Raw genomic sequence first — 12,787 nt, 5'->3', positions numbered from 1 at the left:
CAATTAGGCAGCGGGGGGCTGGCTGCAAAACAACATGACACCAGTAGTCCCGCCCTGTCAACAGGAAAAGAAAGTGTCGCTCTGTTGACGTGACGTCAGCGGGAGTCTGATCACTCTGTGTTGATGGAGAACTGCGCCGGGCATAACAGGCAGGTAGTCCCGGATATACCTTTTTAGAAGACTGTTCCACATTATTAAGCAGACCACAGTTTCAAGCAATATGGGAAAGAAAAACGATCTTTCTGCTGCCAAAAAGCATCAAATGGTGCAATGTCTTGGCCAAACTATGAAAACATTAGATTTATACTGTGAAGAGATTTGTGGCTGATACAAAGCTCAGATGGCTTTGTGCAGATAAAGGCATAATGAGGGGTTTTGCCAGACAAATCCATTGGATTAACAGAGCAGCTGCTAAAATACCATTACAAAGCAGCCAACAGGTATTTGAAGCTGCTGGTGCCTCTGGAGTCCCGCGACTTTCGAGGTGTAGGGTACTCCAGAGGCTTGCAGTTGTTCATAAACCTACTATTCGACCACTGCTAAACAGTGCTCACAAACAGAAATGGTTGTGGTGGGCTCAGACATGAATGAAGACTAATTTTAAAACTGTATAATTTACTGATGAGTGCCATGCAACCCTGGATGGTCCAGATGGATGGAGTAGTAGATGGTTGTTGGTGGCCACTATGTCCTAACAAGGCTGCGATATCAGCAAGGAGGCGATGTAGTCCTCTTTTAGACCGATCTCATGGGGAGAGACCCCGCAGGCCCCTTTTAGGGTCCCTGAAGGTGTGAAAATGACCACGGCAAGTAAATAGCGTTTCTGACTAACCACTTTCTCCCATGGTACAAAAAGAAGAACCGTGCCATCCATAGCAAAATCCTCTACATGCATGACCATGCACCATCTCATTCTGCAAAGATTATTTGTCATTGGCTGCTATGGGCATAAAAGGAGAGAAAGTCAATGTGACCACCATCTTCCCCTGACCTCAACCCTATTGAGAATCTTTGGAGTATCTACAAGCCAAAGATCTATGAGGGTATGAGGCAGTTCACATCAAAACAGCAGCTCTGGTAAGCTATTCTGCCATCCTGAAAAGAAATTTAAGCTGAAACTTTCCAAAAAACTCTCAAGTTCAATAGATACAAGATTGATGAAATCAAAAAAGAGGTTCTATGTTAACATGAAACTTGACCTGTTAAGATGTTTTTGATGTCAGTAAATGTGACCTCTTAAAGAGATTGTCCACTACTTTATCATTCATCCAGGACCGGCATTAGGGGTAGGCAGACTAGGCATTTGCCTAGGGCCCCCACTCTCCTAGGATCCCCTAGCCAGTGGGCCGATAGATGCCAATACAGTTGAAAGCAATGATGGAAGAGAGAGCGTCATGTGATGCTTCCTCTCCCATCATTCCCCCTCTGCCTCTGACGCAGCGGTGCGATGATGTAATTTCATCGCGCACTGGGGTAGTGGAGCTGCTGAAACGCGCTGCAGAGACCGAAGGAACTGGGAGATAAGTAATGTACGTGTCACGGGTGTGTCAGAAGTGACATATAGTCGCCCTGCAGTTGGTTGCAGGAGATCTCTACGTTTAGCATTGCAGACACCTTCTTAGAGGCTGACTCTCTAGGACCTAGCGGCTACCTTCCTCTGGCTAATTAACACCCTGGCCTGGGTGTATAAATACCTGCTGTCTGCCAGAGGGAGGTGCTGGCGATACTCACATTACCCTTTTGTGAAGGCTTGGAGCAAGTGCATTACTTCATCCTCTCTGGAGCTATGAGGATGGGTGTTCATTAGTGTTGAGCGAGTATGTTCTGTTCCGCTCCCGTGTGCATGATTTGCAACTGTTTGACAGCTTTATTACATGTGAGGAATGTGTAAGAAATAGACATTCCTCACATGTAATAAAGCTGTCAAACAGTTGCAAATCATGCACATGGGAGCGATTCAACCATATCACCGAGCAGCTGTAAATACTCGGAGCTCAGCCCGAGCATACTCGGCGAAAGGGTTAATAGAACATACTCTCTCAACACTAGTGTTCATCTCTCTGAAATCGACTAAAGGCTAAGCTATCTTCCCTTGTTTGTTCCCCCTTGTTGTCTTTAGTGGTCAGTGGGGATCGACTAGCGCTCATCCCCCTCCCTTCCCTAGCAAGGGCCAAACGCCAGGGAATGATAGGGCGAGGTTCGCGTGCGGCGATTGGTGAAGAGCCAATACAGGGACGTTAGTGGAGACAGGGTGATATTAGATCAGCCTAGGAGGTCTCCACTCCCCCCTTTCTCTAGAGTCTGGGCTCCCTTTCCCTCTTCCCTGTGTGTTGCACTAAGTCTTTCCCACACCTTGCGTGAAAGTGTGTATGTAATTATTTTTTACATCAGTGAGTAAATGGTGGCAATAATACTGGAGGACTGTGGGCCTGCATTATACAGTATGGAGGGGGTGATGCTACAATATATTATATGGGGCTGCATTATACTATATGGGGGCTGCATTATACTGTATGGGGCTGCATTATACTATATGGGGCTGCATTATACTATATGGGGCTGCATTATACTGTATGGGGGCTGAGGTATGGGGCTGCATTAAACTGTATGGGGGCTGCATTCTAATATATTGGGCTGTATTATACTGTATGGGGGCTGCATTTTACGATATGGGACTGCGTTATGGTCTGCATTATGGGCCTGCATTATACTGTATGGGGGCTGCATTATACTATATGGGGGCTGTATTATGGGGGCCTGCGTTATACTGTATGGGGGCCTGCGTTATACTATATGGGGGCTGCATTATACTGTATGGGGGCCTCATTATATTATTTTGGGCTGCATTATACTATATGGGGGCTGCATTATGCGATATGGGGCTACTTTATGGTCTGCGTTATGGGCCTGCATTATACTGTATGGGGGCCTGCATTATGCTATATGAGGGTCTGCATTATGTATGCTATATGAGGGGTGCATTATACTGTGTGGAGGACTATGGGGTGTGCATTGTACTGTGTGGAGGACTATGCATTATATTAAATGAGCAAAATGCTGCCTATTCATCGAGTGATTGGATTGTTTATGCCAGGACAAAAATCATTGTTCTCAGCAGCACGTCGCCCGGTATAAGATTCAGATGTGCTGCTGATAACATGATACTGTATGTGGACAGACTGACCTTTCTAGTGACCTTTTTGTGCTAATCATTCTTCCTCAGCCGGTGTAAAGAGGCCGGGAAGCAAGCGCCAAACGACTTCAATATTGTCGATCGTTCTTTTAACGGCCTGAACTCAGCACATGTAAATACAACCGAAATGTTTCTGTGTGATGGTGCAATATTTGACCATTAGGGGCCCCACTTTAAACTTTTGTTTAGGGCGCCACTTTGACTAAAACCGGTCCTGGATAGGTAATCAATGCCTGATCAGTCGGGGTCCGACACCCAGCACCCCGCTGATCATCTGTTCTTCTGATAGTGGCCGTGGCTGGGTACTGCACATGCGCCTCCTATTAAAATCTAAGAATAGGTCATCAACGATAAAGTAGTAGACAACGTCTTTTAATACTGCCAATTCAACAAGTGACTTTTCAGTTCTTTACAACTTGTAAAATGTTTGGAAACTGTTGTGCATAATAATTTGGAACAGTGCATTTTGAGGGGTTTTTGTAGTTTTAAAAAATACTGTTATCATTGGGAGATTTGTCCAATGAAATTTGGTTTATAATCTTCTAATATGCTAGCAGCCAAGGAGGTAGTAGGAAGAGGGTTCTAGAAGTGCTTTGCATGTCCATGGGTCCTGTGTGATGGCCTGTGATTGGGGGAAAACTAAGATTAAATATACGGTACTACCGCACTAATAGAATAGAAGAAAGTAAAGGGCAATTACAAGTGAGGAGCATACACAAATAAGTTAATGGATATAGAACTTCTATATGTGGATAAAGTTAGTACTATAGAACAGTAAAAAAGTACCGTATATAATCTAGTATAAGCCGAGTTTTTCAGCACATTTTTGTGCTGAAAAAGCCCCCCTCGGCTTATACTCGAGTATATAGAAATACCATTGGTGGATAGAGGGGTGGGGGCACAGAGGAGCGCTGAGCCGCAGCTCCTGCTGACAGTACCCGCAACTAAAGAGAATGCATATTCACTCTTCTCCACGCCCATAGTCTTGGCGTGGAGAGGAGTGAATATCCCGGCAGCTCACATAAGCGTCTGAAAGCGCATGGCAAAGACGTCATGCACTGCTCAGATGCTGACATGAGCTGCGGTAGCAGAACAGGACGCAGCGCTGGAGCAGAGGTGAGGAAGGAAGGGGAGTATAAGTCAGGACTGTGGAGTCGGTAAGCTAAACCTCCGACTTCTCAATTTCTATGACACTGACTCCAACTCCGACTCCCCAACTTCAACTCTCTCATACATGGCTCATGTTTAAGTGATAAATTTACTGTAGCCCAGATTCATCTCAGCTAAAAGTCTAGACCCTTAGATCAGGAATAGGACAGACATTTATAGGACATTTCATAACTTTCTCAAATTCTTATGCAAAAAATATTCACCACAAACTGCATTGAACTACTGTACCCAATTTATTATATATTGTCAGTCGGTCCATTTTATACTGATTCCGACTTCACCAAAATGGACACAGACTCCACAGCCCTGGTATAAGTGGTTGTTTTTTTTTATGTGTGCAGTGATGGGGATGAGGGGGGCCATGCCTACCAGGATTGGGGGATGAGGAGGGGGGCCATGCCTACCAGGATTGGGGGATGAGGAGGGGGGCCATGCCCACCAGGGTTGGGGGATGAGGGGGTGGGGGCCATGCCCACCAGGGTTGGGGGATGAGGGGGTGGGGCCATGCCCACCAGGGTTGGGGGATGAGGGGGTGGGGCCATGCCCACCAGGATTGGGGGATGAGGGGGTGGGGCCATGCCTACCAGGATTGGGGGATGAGGGGGTGGGGCCATGCCTACCAGGATTGAGGGATGATTGGTGGATGAGGGAGCCATGCATACCAGGATTGGGGATGAGGGGGCAATGCGTACCAGGATGAGGAAATTTACCAGTAGCTGCTGCATTTCCCACCCTAGGATTATACTCGAATCAATAAGTTTTCCCATTTTTCTTGTGGTAAAATTAGCTACCTCGGCTTATACTCAGGTCGGCTTCTACTCGAGTATATACGGTACTTGCTGCACAGCTAAATAACCAATAAAGTATAATAATAAGTTAATGAACGGTAGTTTGTGTAGACAAACAGTTAGTTAGTCTGGTTCATTAACTTCCCCCGTGGGTTCTTGGCAGTAAGGTGCTAGTGCCCACTCCACTGTACGCTTTCCACTGCACACAGCTTGTTGCTGTCCTATTCTGGCCCGAGGTGCTGTAAAGAAGCACAAAGCAACGGTATGTGATGAACCAGGGTGCTCTGGCGTAAAAGTGGGTGTCCTTTAAACCCATTCTTGAAGTTGTTGAGGTGTGCCAGTTAGGTTGTGGGCATTGCTCTGCGTGCTTAAAGGGGGTTTCTCATCCCTTTCCCATCACTTTTTGATCAGTGTAAGCTACCAGGACTGCCACCAATCGTGAATGTACAGGAAAAAACTCTGGAGGGATAGAGTACTCCCGACAACCTGCTGTGCGGTGAACTGCAGCACTAATTCACTTAAATTGGATAGGCCGCCGCAAGGCTTAAAGGGGTTGTCCTGTCACAAGATATTGATGACCTATCTGTGAGATATCAACATCCAATGGGTGGTGTTCTGACACTTAACACACCCACCGATCAGCTATTCTAAGCTCTGGCGAAGGCTGGATTTAACCACATTGGCAGCGCTGCTCCATTCAATGTCTAGCGGCCACTGGCAGGTGCTGCAGGCTAGCTTGTATTCTCTTGAATAGGGGCTTTTCTGCCATATCGGGCAGGGGCACTAAACAAAAACTGGAGCACTTGTGGAGAGGGAAGGTTTGTACCTGATGCTCGTTATCTTACAGGTAAATAAGCGTTTGGGGCCTTTTTTTTTTTTTTTTTTTTTTTTTAAGTGGAAAACCCTTTTTTTAAGGATATTGAACATTTTGGGAGTGTTTTTTTTCCCTTTCATTAAAAATGTATCACCATACACTCCAGAATGAATTAACTGAATTTGTCAGTAGTGAGCTCATCTAATGGCAGGATCTATGATTGGTAACTCATTGTGTGACACAGATTGTAGAAGCCAAGTTGTCTAAAACGATTAAAGTTTACTGCAAATTAGCTTTTTTGCAAAAAAAATTATAGATTTGAGTAAAAAAAAAATACTCAAAGATTGTCCATATCCAAGATGAACTATACTTTAAAGGTAACTTCACAGAGGAGTAAGCTGTGACGTGTTTATACATGAGAGAGAACACTATTTCTAGCCATTATGATTTGTGTCCTGTATTTTTCACCAGTTTCTCCCTATGCAGGGTTTATCTTCAGCTTGTAATTGACTGCAAGCTAATGGGTGGGAACTGGATGCTAAGATATAGCCCGTAAAATAAAAACAGGGATTACTCATAGGACTTTCCCTTTGGTAGCACATGTCTATCAGCATCAGAGGCATGGAGGAAATTACACAGCAGTACTGAGCAGTGTAGCTGTGAATCCAGCCCTGGTAGAAGTTAGATTCTGTGCTATATGTGTTATGTTCTGCTACCAAAGCTAAGGAAAGAGAGGAGATCTGTCCCTACTATAAGTCTCAGCTGAATCCCTACGATGTAACAGGGAACCTGATCCTGCGATCAGACCTGCTAAAGTCCTAATCTAGTCTGTACGGAGACCTATAGATTTGGGGAGGGAATCCCTACAAGTACTAAGGACTGGGAGGAATATGGGACACCTCCTAACAGAAATAGTAGCAGACAGACGAACAAACAAAATAGATAGAACATAGAGGTCCGTAGACCAAGCAAACTAACAGAGTTAGATACAGAGCACAGGCTAGCTAGAAAGTAGATATACAATGAAGTCCAGCAAAGCCAGAAGGGCGGAGCAGGATTAAATAGGCCAACAAGGTCATGTGACCAGCAAAGGAAAAAAAACCTAACAGCAAGGTTCTAACAGTACCCCCCCTTCTAAGAGGATCCTCCGGATCCCCTAGGACCAGGCTTATCAGGAAATCTCCTGTGAAACGCTCTGATAAGTCTGGACGCGGAAACATCATCTGACCTCACCCAAGAGTTATCCTCGGGTCCGAAACCTTTCCAGGCCACAAGATACTGCAAACTACCTCTATACCGTCTAGAGTCAAGGATGCGAGAAATTTCATATTCCCCGTCCTCCACCACCGGAGGAACAGAGGCAGAGGCGTCACCATCCGACACAACAGCTTTTTTTAACAGAGAGACATGAAAGACCGGATTAATTCTCCAGGAGGTAGGAACCTCCAACCTAACAGCAGATTGGTTGACAACCTGAAGCACCTTAAAGGGCCCTACAAACTTGGGACCCAATTTCTTAGAAGGAATCCTCAACCGCAGATTCCTAGAGGACAACCAAACCATGTCACCAACAGCGAACAAAACCTCCTGTCGTTTCCTATCAAAGTAGTCTTTAGATTTTCTGTTGGCCTCCTGAAGATTACCACGCACATCCGTCCAAACTCTTTCCAAATCACCGGAAAAATTCTCCTCCTCAGGCACGGCAGATCCCAACTTGGAGAACGACCCAAACGACGGATGTCTCCCAGAACAACAAAAAAAAGGCGAACAACCAGCAGAAGAAGATGTATGATTGTTCAGAGCAAATTCGGCAAGTGGCAGAAACTCAGACCACCCCTCTTGATTGTCTGCCACAAAACAACGCAAGAACTGCTCAACATCCTGGTTTTTCCTTTCTGTCTGGCCATTAGATTCAGGATGATATCCGGACGAAAACGACAAATGAATTCCCAACCTGTCACAAAAGGCACGCCAAAAACGAGCCACGAACTGAGGACCCCTATCCGAAACAATGTCAGTAGGAACGCCATGAAGTCTGACAATTTCCTTGACAAAGGCCTTAGCGAGAGTTTTAGCGCAGGGCAGTTTGACGAAGGGAACCAAGTGACACATCTTGCTAAAACGGTCCACGACCACCCAGATGACAGTAAAACCCTCAGAGGGGGGAAGGTCAGTTATAAAGTCCATAGCCAAATGTGTCCAAGGAGCACTGGGGACCTCCAAAGGACAAAGCAACCCCGCAGCAGGAGTATGTGAGGACTTAGATCTAGCACATATAGTACATTGGCGCACCCACTTAATGACTTCCTTCTGCCATCCAGGCCACCAAAAACTGCGACCCACCAGTCTCTTGGTCTCAGAGATTCCGGGATGACCTGCCAACCGAGATTCGTGACACTCAACAAACAAATCTCTCCTAAAGGTCCCAGGCACAAACAACCTCCCATGAGGAGTGTTAGATGGGGCATTCTCCTGAGCTTTAAGAATCTCATCTTCCAAAACGGAGTCTAAAGCAGCTATCACAACACCTTCTTGTAAAATGTTTTCCTCTTTCTCAGCACCGACTATGGGAGAAAAACTGCGAGACAAAGCATCCGCCTTAACATTCTTAGTACCAGGGATGTAAGTAACGGAGAAATTAAACCGCGAGAAAAACAGTGCCCACCTAGCCTGACGGGCATTCAGGCGCTTGGCAGCGTCAAGATATATCAGATTTTTATGATCCGTAAGAACCTGAACGGGAAATTCCGCACCTTCCAAGAAGTGGCGCCAGTGTTCAAATGCGAGTTTAATAGCCAATAATTCCCGATTACCAATATCGTAATTCAATTCAGTCTCTGAAAATTTTTTTGAAAAAAATGCACAGGGATGTAATCCATCCCCGTTATCCTGAGACAATACTGCGCCAACCCCCACAGAGGAAGCATCAACCTCAACCAAAAACGGCCTAGTAACATCAGGCTGCATAAGGATGGGAGCAGAGGTGAACCTCTCCTTGAGATACACAAAAGCTTCAATGGCCTCAGAAGACCACTGAACCGCATCAGCACCTTTCCTGGTGAGATCAGTCAGAGGTTTGACAATACTAGAAAAATTTTTTATGAATTTTCTATAGTAATTGGCGAAACCCAAAAACCTCTGTATCGATTTCAAACCAATAGGCCTAGGCCATTCCTGCACAGCCTGAACCAAAACCTTTGCTGGAGATAATGTAGCCCAAAAAACTAATTCTCTGTACAGCGAACTCACATTTCTCCAGCTTAGCAAAAAGCGAATTGTCCATTAATAACTGTAATACCTCACGCACGCTCCGCCAATGAGACTCCAGATCTGGCGAATAAATCAAAATGTCATCCAAATACACAACCACATTTTTACCGATCAAAGGTCTAAGGATGTCATTAATCAGATTCTGAAAAAATGCAGGAGCATTAGTAAGACCAAAAGGCATAACCAGATTCTCAAAATGACCCACAGGAGTGTTAAAAGCAGTCTTCCATTCATCACCCTCCTTCATGCGCAACAGATTGTATGCCCCCTTAAGGTCAATTTTAGAGAACCACTTGGCCCCCAATAACTGGTTAAACAGATCAGGAATCAATGGCAGTGGGTAAGGATTGCGTACCGTAATTTTGTTAATCTCACGAAAATCCAGACAAGGACGTAAACCGCCGTCCTTTTTTTTTTACAAAAAAAAATCCAACCGCCACAGGAGACTTAGAGGGCCTAATGTGACCGGCGGCCAAACTTGTCTGTATGTATTCCTCCAAAGCCTTCCTCTCAGGAATAGTAAGGTTAAATAAACGACTTTTAGGAAGAGTCGCTCCAGGGACAAATTCAATAGAACAATCATAGTCTCTATGGGGAGGCAAAACCTGCGATTCTTTCTCAGAAAAAACTCTCCAAAAATCCTGAATAGGAACAGGCAATTCTCCCCTATCCAAAGCTGCAATACGCCCGTTACAACACTTGTCATAACATTTATGGCTCCAGGATTTAATTTCACTGGTAGACCAATCCAGTACAGGATTGTGAAATTTTAACCAGGGCAAACCCAATATTACTGGAGAAGGCAAGTTATTCAACACTACCAAATCCAATTTCTCATGGTGAACACCATTAATAGTGAGAGGAAATTCACTGACCTTGAGAGTAATATTCTTCAAAGGGTAACCATCCACAGAAACCACAGCAATGGGGGATGATAAAGGTTCAGGTTTTAAATTGAGTTTTTCCACGAATCCCCCATCAATAACATTCAGTGTAGACCCGCAATCAACAAACACCCGAAATTCCATTAATTTTTCCTGAGCAATCGTGGAAGCAGCTAAAAATATACCCTTGGAATTTAAACAGGCAATACGGGCGTGACTGACCATTTTTTTTTCTTTCTTCATACGAAGCTCACAGCCTTTAATCAAATGACCAGATTTCCCGCAATAGAAACACAAGCCTTCTGAAAAACGACGGTGTTTTTCTTGAGAGCGAGGTGCCACCGATCCAATCTCCATCGGTTCACCACTGTTAGTACACACATTATCATAACCAGAAACTGACATAGCAGAGGATTTGCTCTCATTAACCCTAGCACGCAGTCTTCTATCCACCCGTATAGCTAATTGCATAGCCTGTTGCAAATCTTCAGGTGTAGGATAAGCAATTAGCAGGTCTTTAACCTTTTCACTGAGCCCAGCAAGAAATAGACTTTTCAGAGCAGAATCGTTCCACCCTGTTTGAGTGGACCAACGACGAAAATGTGTACAATATTTTTCCATATTACCTGATCCTTGTTTTAAACGTCTCAACTCAGTCTCAGCTGATGCCACACGGTCAGGATCATCATATAATAGTCCTAAAGCAGAAAAAAAACTATCCACTGATCTGAAGCATGTATCACTAGGTTGCAAAGAAAAGGCCCACTCCTGAGGCTCTTTGCGCAAAAGTGACATTATGAACCCTACGCGCTGGGATTCATCCCCAGAGGACTTGGGTCTCAAACGAAAATACAATAAGCAAGCATTTTTAAATGAAAAAAATTCTCGATGTTCACCAAAAAATAAATCCGGCAAACATACCTTAGGCTCCAAGAAATATGCTCCAGGACAGTTACTCACGTGCTGACGGAGCTCGGCCACTTCCAGAGAGAGTCCCTGCAGGTGTTTAGCCAAATCCTGAACCGACACCATGATGGAACAAAAAAAAATCTTTCCTTAGAGAATTTACAGGCTGGACTTACTGTTATGTTCTGCTACCAAAGCTAAGGAAAGAGAGGAGATCTGTCCCTACTATAAGACTCAGCTGAATCCCTACGATGTAACAGGGAACCTGATCCTGCGATCAGACCTGCTAAAGTCCTAATCTAGTCTGTACGGAGACCTATAGATTTGGGGAGGGAATCCCTACAAGTACTAAGGACTGGGAGGAATATGGGACACCTCCTAACAGAAATAGTAGCAGACAGACGAACAAACAAAATAGATAGAACATAGAGGTCCGTAGACCAAGCAAACTAACAGAGTTAGATACAGAGCACAGGCTAGCTAGAAAGTAGATATACAATGAAGTCCAGCAAAGCCAGAAGGGCGGAGCAGGATTAAATAGGCCAACAAGGTCATGTGACCAGCAAAGGAAAAAAAACCTAACAGCAAGGTTCTAACAATATGTTTCACTGCTTGTCACTGTGCTACTCCACCATTCTTCCTCTTACGTAGATTTCAATATGCTGCGTAATCCCGCGCCTCACTGTGCTGCTAGTCTGTCATGTATTTACCAAGTTGTTTTTGATTTGTTCGTTTTACCAGTGAGTGATGTGTTCAGGAGGCAGGGCCGATGGGAAGAAAAGGCTCATAAGTGGCTGATTAGATACATTACAAAGTTTCTTACATTCGCTTGTACTGTTTATTTCCGAAAAGTTTGCTTTTAAAGAAATTAACATATAGTAATTAACTAGATGCTTTCTTTTCCCTGTTCTCTGCAAGTTAGACTTGTGAAAGTAAATGTTTGACTAGTTGCCGTGTGCTAACTGCATTTTTCTGCTATTTTCAGCATGTTTATAATTGCCTTATACCGCTGCCTTACTAAACTTGGCAATGCGTGTCCTTCACTTCTTCTGTAAATGATCCACAGGGAATATTAAAATGTCACAAAAGTGTCCTTTTATAAGTTTTAGTTCTGGTAGCAAATGAAGTGGAAGACTGATGCCGGTAAAATAAGAACAATAACCCCTTCCTAAACACCAGGCGTAAAAATAAGAAATGAAACGGATCTGATTTTCCTATTGCTAATAGGGTATTCCAGTCAATGAAAATGATAACTGATCCGCTTAATAAGGGAGATTGTGAAGTCATAGTTGGTCTGCTGGGGTACCCACTGATTGTTAGAAAGCGGGGGGAATGATGTCCACCATTTTTCCACTGGCCCTAAGAGCGTGGGCAGGAATAGCTGAATGGAGAGGCCGGTTGTGCTTGCTCCATTCAAGGCTTGACACTGGCGAAAATTTCTAAGCACTGTCATCACTCTAATAGATAATGAGGCAAATGCCAGGGTGAATGGGTGACTAGCTCCATCCAACTCCTCGTGGGCATGATCTTACTGTCAGCAGAACAATGGGACACAAGTAGTGGTGATCCCTGGGGAATGGAGCCACACTGATCTAATAATTGTCACTTCCCCAGTGGATAGGTAATAATTTTTGTAGACTGAAATACCCCTTTTAGTTTATATCTTATGTATGATGGAAGAACATGCATAAAGCCATCATCTGAGCAGAAAGTGATAGGTTCTTTGCTATGGTCACCACCGTTTGTAGAATTGGGTTCCTCC

General features: G+C 44.5%; 1 protein-coding gene across 6 annotated transcripts in view; it reads left to right on the top strand.

Annotated features, from left to right (window-relative positions):
* The window catches only part of RAB23 (RAB23, member RAS oncogene family), a 51,419-nt gene that overhangs the window by 24,852 nt on the left and 13,780 nt on the right, over positions 1-12,787 (top strand). The window lies entirely within an intron of this gene.

Source organism: Phyllobates terribilis, unplaced genomic scaffold (genome assembly GCF_046119375.1).
Source record: "Phyllobates terribilis strain yellow unplaced genomic scaffold, ASM4611937v1 Scaffold_3__8_contigs__length_932513732, whole genome shotgun sequence".
In the NCBI taxonomy this organism is placed as follows: domain Eukaryota; kingdom Metazoa; phylum Chordata; class Amphibia; order Anura; family Dendrobatidae; genus Phyllobates; species Phyllobates terribilis.
Note: the sequence above shows the minus strand (reverse complement) of the source record. Positions and strands in the feature narration are given on the sequence as shown.